Source organism: Triticum aestivum, chromosome 5A (genome assembly GCF_018294505.1).
Source record: "Triticum aestivum cultivar Chinese Spring chromosome 5A, IWGSC CS RefSeq v2.1, whole genome shotgun sequence".
Taxonomy (NCBI): domain Eukaryota; kingdom Viridiplantae; phylum Streptophyta; class Magnoliopsida; order Poales; family Poaceae; genus Triticum; species Triticum aestivum.
In genome coordinates this window covers 212,266,573-212,273,086 of record NC_057806.1, presented here as the reverse complement: position 1 = coordinate 212,273,086, position 6,514 = coordinate 212,266,573, and positions in this window count along the sequence as shown.

Here is a 6,514-nt window from a genome sequence, read left to right as displayed (position 1 = left end):
CCATTGTACCAGAGAATGGCGTTTTAGTCATCTTGCCCATGAGGCATGGTTCGCAAGTACCAAGTGATTCATAATCAAGTGATTCCAAAAGTCCATCAGTATGGAGTTTCTTCATGCGTTTTATACCAATATGACCTAAACGGCAGTGCCACAAATAAGTTGCACTATCATTATCAACACTGCATCTTTTGGCTTCAATATTATGAATATGTGTATCACTACTATCGAGATTCAACAAAAATAGACCACTCTTCAAGGGTGCATGACCATAAAAGATATTACACATATAAATAGAACAACCATTATTCTCTGATTTAAATGAATAACCATCTCGCATTAAACAAGATCCAGATATAATGTTCATGATTAACGCTGGCACCAAATAACAATTATTTAGATCTAAAACTAATCCCGAAGGTAGATGTAGAGGTAGCATGCCGACTGCGATTACTTCGACTTTGGAACCATTTCCCACGCACATCATCACCTCGTCCTTAGTCAATCTTCTCTTAATCTGTAGTCCCTGTTTCGAGTTGCAAATATTAGCAACAGAACCAGTATCAAATACCCAGGTACTACTGTGAGCATTAGTAAGGTCCACATCAATAACATGTATATCACATATACCTTTGTTCACCTTGCCATCATTCTTATCCGCCAAATACTTGGGGCAGTTCCGCTTCCAGTGACCAGTCTGCTTGCAGTAGAAGCACTCAGTCTCAGGCTTAGGTCCAGACTTGGGTTTCTTCTCTTGAGCATCAACTTGTTTGTTGTTCTTTCTGAAGTTCCCCTTCTTCTTCCCTTTGCCCTTTTTTCTTGAAACTGGTGGTCTTGTTGACCATCAACACTTGATGCTCCTTCTTGATTTCTACCTCCGCAGCCTTTAGCATTGCGAAGAGCTTGGGAATTGTCTTATTCATCCCTTGCATATGATAGTTCATCACAAAGCTCTTGTAGCTTGGTGGCAGTGATTGAAGAATTCTGTCAATGACACTATCATCTGGAAGATTAACTCCCAGTTGAATTAAGTGATTGTTATACCCAGACATTTTGAGTATATATGTTCACTGGCAGAACTATTCTCCTCCATCTTACAGTTGTAGAACTTATTGGAGACTTCATATCTCTCAATTCGAGCATTTGCTTGAAATATTAACTTCAACTCCTGGAACATCTCATATGCTCCATGACGTTAAAAACGTCTTTGAAGTCCTGGTTCTAAGCCGTAAAGCATGGCACATTGAACTATCGAGTAGTCAACAGCTTTGCTCTGCCAAACGTTCATAACATCTGGTGTTGCTCCTGCAGCAGGTCTGGGACCTAGCGGTGCTTCCAGGACGTAATTCTTCTGTGCAGCAATGAGGATAATCCTCAAGTTACGGACCCAGTCCGTGTAATTGCTACCATCATCTTTCAACTTTGCTTTCTCAAGGAATGCATTTAAATTCAATGGAACAACAGCACGGGCCATCTATCTACAACAACATAGACAAGCAATATACTATCAGGTACTAAGTTCATGATAAATTTAAGTTCAATTAATCATATTATTTAAGAACTCCCACTTAGATAGACATCCCTCTAATCATCTAAGTGATCACGTGATCCAAATCAACTAAACCATGTTCGATCATCACGTGAGATGGAGTAATTTCAATGGTGAACATCATTATGTTGATCATATCTACTATGTGATTCATGCTGGAATAGATCAATAGATCCACTTGTGTCTAGAGGTGCCCCCTGCCCCCGTATATAAAGGAGAAAGGGGGGAGAGGCGGCCGGCCAGGGAGGGCGCGCCAAGGGGGGAGTCCTACTAGGACTCCTCCTTTCCTAGTAGGAGTAGGAGAAGGGGGGAAGGAGGAGGTGGAGAGAAGGAAGGAGAGGGGGGTTGCCGCCCCCTTCCCTTGTCCAATTCAGACTGGGGCAAGGGGGGTCATGCGCCACCTCTTGGCTGCCCTCTCTATTCTCCACTAAGGCCCAATAGGCCCATTACTTCCCCGGGGGGTTCCGGTAACCTCCGGTACTCCGGTAAAATCCCGATTTCACCCGAAACACTTCTGATATCCAAATATAGGCTTCCAATATATCAATCTTTATGTCTCGACCATTTCGAGACTCCTCGTCATGTCCGCGATCATATCCGGGACTCCGAACTACCTTCGGTACATCAAAACACAAAACTCATAATACCGATCGTCATCTAACTTTAAGCATGCGGACCCTACGGGGTCGAGAACTATGTAGACATGACCGAGACATGTATCCGGTCAATAACCAATAGCGGAACCTAGATGCTCATATTGGCTCCTACATATTCTACGAAGATCTTTATCGGTCAAACCGCATAACAACATATGTTGTTCCCTTTCTCATCGGTATGTTACTTGCCCGAGACTCGATCGTCGGTATCTCAATACCTAGTTCAATCTCGTTACCGGCAAGTCTCTTTACTCGTTTCACAGAAAAGGAATATCAAACAGAATCCAAACGGAATGAAACCTTCGGGGGAGTTATTTTTGGAACAAACGTGATCTAGGAGACTTCGAGTGGACGTCAAGAAAGAAGCGAGGAGGTCACGAGGTAGGAGGGCGCGCCCCCACCCTCATGGGCCCCTCGCAACTCCACCGATGTACATCTTCCTCCTATATATACCCTGAAAACGTCCAGGAGCACCATGAAACCCTATTTCTACCGCCGCAACCTTCTGTACCCGTGAGATCCCATCTTGGGGCCTTTTTCGGCGCTCCGCCGGAGGGGAAATCGATCACGGAGGGCTTCTACATCAACACCATAGCCTCTCCAATGATGTGTGAGTAGTTTACCACAGACCTTCGGGTCCATAGTTGTTAGCTAGATGGCTTCTTCTCTCTCTTTGGATCTCAATACAAAGTTCTCCTCGATTCTCTTGGAGATATATTCGATGCAATTGTTTTTGTGGTGTGTTTGTCGAGATCCGATGAATTGTGGGTTTATGATCAAGATTATCTATGAACAATATTTGATTCTTCTCTGAAATCTTTTATGCATGATTTAATATCTTTGCAAGTCTCTTTGAATTATCAGTTTGGTTTGGACTACTAGACTAATCTTTCTTGCAATGGGAGAAGTGCTTAGCTTTGGGTTCAATCTTGTGGTGTCCTTTCCCAATGACAGCAGGGGCAGCAAGGCATGTATTGCATTGTTGCCATCGAGGATAAAAAGATGGGGATTATATCATATTGCTTGAGTTTATCCCTCTACATCATGTCATCTTGCCTAATGTGTTCCTCTGTTCTTATGAACATAATACTCTAGATGCATGCTGGATAGCGGTCGATGTGTGGAGTAATAGTAGTAGATGCAAAATCGTTTCGGTCTACTTGTCGCGGACGTGATGCCTATGTACATGATCATGCCTAGATATTCTTGTAATTATTCGCTTTTCTATCAATTGCTCAACAGTAATTTGTTCACCCACCATAGAATTTGCTATCTTGAGAGAAGCCACTGGTGAAACCTATGGCCCTGGGGTCTATTTTTGATTATATTAATCTCCCAACAACTAGCCATTTCTGTCTCAGTTTATTTTGCTATCTTTATTTTCCAATCTATACAACAAAAATACCAAAAATATTTATCTTATTATCTCTATCAGATCTCACTTTCGTAAGTGACCATGAAGGGATTGACAACCCCTTTAACGCGTTGGTTGCGAGGTTCTTGTTTGTTTGTGCAGGTACAAGGGACTTGCGTGTAATCTCCTACTGGATTGATACCTTGGTTCTCAAAAACTGAGGGAAATACTTATGCTACTTTTCTGCATCACCCTTTCCTCTTCAAGGGAAACCAACGCATGCTCAAGAGGTAGCAAGAAGGATTTCTGGCGCCGTTGCCAGGGAGGTTGCACCAAGTCAAATCAAGTTTTGATCTCCCGTCAACAAGCCATTTCTGGCACCATTGCCGGGGAGATCTACGCACAAGTCAAGACATACCAAGTACGCATCACAAACTCTTATCCCTCGCATTACATTATTCGCCATTTGCCTCTTGTTTTCCTCTCCCCCACTTCACCCTTGCCGTTTTATTCGCCCTCTTTTCCGTCCCCCCTTTCTTTGTTCGTCTTCTTTTCGCTTGCCTCTTGTTTGCTTATGTGTTGGACTGGTTGTCACTATGTCTCTCCGAAAAAGTATTGATATTCACCATAGAAGGTTGGAAGAAATCGAAAACAACATTAGAAGTTTTATGTCCTTGCAATTAGAGCATAATAATTTATTTAGAAATGAGCTTAAAGAGAAAAATGGTTTTATGGATTACATGAATAAAGAGCTCGATGATATGTCTATGGAATTTTATGGTTTGAAATCTCAGTTTGCTCATCTTGAAAAATTAATAGCCCAAATTTTGGATAAGCAGGCCACCTTATTAATAAAATGGCCGCCAAACCGGAAGAGTTTCACGATAATAAGGATGAAGATCTAAAAGTGATTGATGTGTCTCCTATTAAATCTTTGTTTTGCAATATGAATCTTGATAATGATGGGACTGGAGATGAGTCAACTTTAGCTAAAAGGCGTCCCAATGATTCGGAGTTTTTAGATCTTGATGCAAAAATTGGTAAAAGTGGGATTGAAGAGGTCAAAACATTACATATCAATGAACCCACTATTTTGGATTTCAAGGAATTTAGTTATGATAATTGCTCTTTGATAGATTGTATTTCTTTGTTGCAATCCGTGCTAAATTATCCTCATGCTTATAGTCAAAATAAAGCTTTTACCAAACACATCGTTGATGCTTTAATGCAATCTTATAATTAAAAGCTTGAATTAGAAGTTTCTATCCCTAGAAAACTTTATGATGAGTGGGAATCTACTATTAAAATTAAAATTAAAGATCATGAATGCTATGCTTTATGTTATTTGGTGCTAGTGTTTTCACGATCCCTAAAACTTTGTGTGATGTGTTAGGTTTCCGTGAATTTGATGATTGTTCTTTAAATTTGCATCTTTCGGATTCCACCATTAAGAAACCTATGGGAAGGATTAATGATGTTCTTATTGTTGCAAATAGGAATTACGTGCCCATAGATTTCATTCTTCTTGATATAGATTGTTGGGGAACATAGTAATTTCAAAATTTTCCTACGCACACACAGGATCATGGTGATGCATAGCAACAACAGGGGAGAGTACCGTCCACGTACCCTCATAGACCAAAAGCGGAAGCGTTTAGCACAACGGGGTTGATGTAGTCGTACGTCTTCACGATCCGACCGATCCAAGTACCGAACGTACGGCACCTCCGAGTTCAGCACACGTTCAGCTCGATGACGTCCCGCAAACTCCGATCCAGAAGAGCTTCATGGGAGAGTTCTGTCAGCATGATGGTGTGGTGACGGTGATGATGTTGCTACCGACGCAGGGCTTCGCCTAAGCACCGCTACGATATGACCGAGGTGGAATATGGTGGAGGGGGGCACCACACACGGCTGGAATAGATCAATAGATCAACTTGTGTCTAGAGGTGCCCCCTGCCCCCGTATATAAAGGAGAAAGGGGGGAGAGGCGGCCGGCCAGGGACGGCGCGCCAAGGGGGGAGTCCTACTCCCACCGGGAGTAGGACTCCTCCTTTCCTAGTAGGAGTAGGAGAAGGGGGGAAGGAGGAGGTGGAGAGAAGGAAGGAGAGGGGGGCCGCCGCCCCCTTCCCTTGTCCAATTCAGACTGGGGCAAGGGGGCCGCGCGCCACCTCTTGGCTGCCCTCTCTCTTCTCCACTAAGGCCCAATAGGCCCATTACTTCCCCGGGGGGGTTCCGGTAACCCCCGCTACTCCGGTAAAATCCCGAATTCACCCGAAACACTTCTGATATCCAAATATAGGTTTCCAATATATCAATCTTTATGTCTCGACCATTTCGATACTCCTCATCATGTCCGTGATCATATTCGGGACTCCGAACTACCTTCGGTACATCAAAACACAAAACTCATAATACCGATCGTCATCTAACTTTAATATTGCGGACCCTATGGGTTCGAGAACTTTGTAGATAAGACCGAGACATGTCTCCGGTCAATAACCAATAGCGGAACCTGGATGCTCATATTGGCTCCTACATATTCTACGAAGATCTTTATCGGTCAAACCGCATAACAACATACGTTGTTCCCTTTCTCATTGGTATGTTACTTGCCCGAGTTCAATTGTGGGTATCTCAATACCTAGTTCAATCTCGTTACCGGCAAGTCTCTTTACTCGTTTCACAGAAAACGAATATCAAACGGAATCCAAATGGAATGAAACCTTCGAGGGAGTTATTTTTGGAACAAACGTGATCCATGAGACTTGGAGTGGACGTCAAGAAAGAAGCGGGGAGGTCACGAGGCAGGAGGGCGCGCCCCCACCCTCATGGGCCCCTCGCAACTCTACCGATGTACTTCTTCCTCCTATATATACCCATATACCCTGAAAACGTCCAGGAGCACCACGAAACCCTATTTCCACCGCCGCAACCTTCTGTACCCGTGAGATCCCA